This window comes from Vulpes vulpes, chromosome 14 (genome assembly GCF_048418805.1).
Source record: "Vulpes vulpes isolate BD-2025 chromosome 14, VulVul3, whole genome shotgun sequence".
NCBI lineage: Eukaryota > Metazoa > Chordata > Mammalia > Carnivora > Canidae > Vulpes > Vulpes vulpes.
Window position 1 is genome coordinate 73,076,951 of NC_132793.1, and position 405 is coordinate 73,077,355.

Consider the following 405-nt stretch of genomic DNA (forward strand, 5'->3'; position numbering starts at 1 on the left):
TAATTTAGAGGGTAGAATGATATCAGTGGGTCTATTTAGGATGTTTGCTTATTCATGAGAGACTATTACTAAGGAGCAGATTTTCAATTAACCTCTTTTTTAGAAACTGGCATTGTTTTCATACTCTAACTCTTAATAAGAATCTCATAATACTTCTCAGGAAGCTATTAAACTCTCCACAAAAATCTACAAAGTATGCATTACTACATGCATTTTTCAGGTAAATAAAGGAGAAAAATCTTTGAAACTTATCTAATTTTACATATGCATCCTAGTTCACAATTTCCTATTAAATTCATGACTCTATGTGCTAAGAGATCTGGAATGTAATGGTAAAGAGCACTGACTTTGGAGTCAGACAGCCCTCAAGTGCATTCCAAAGTCCAGTTTCCCCATCTGCAGAGG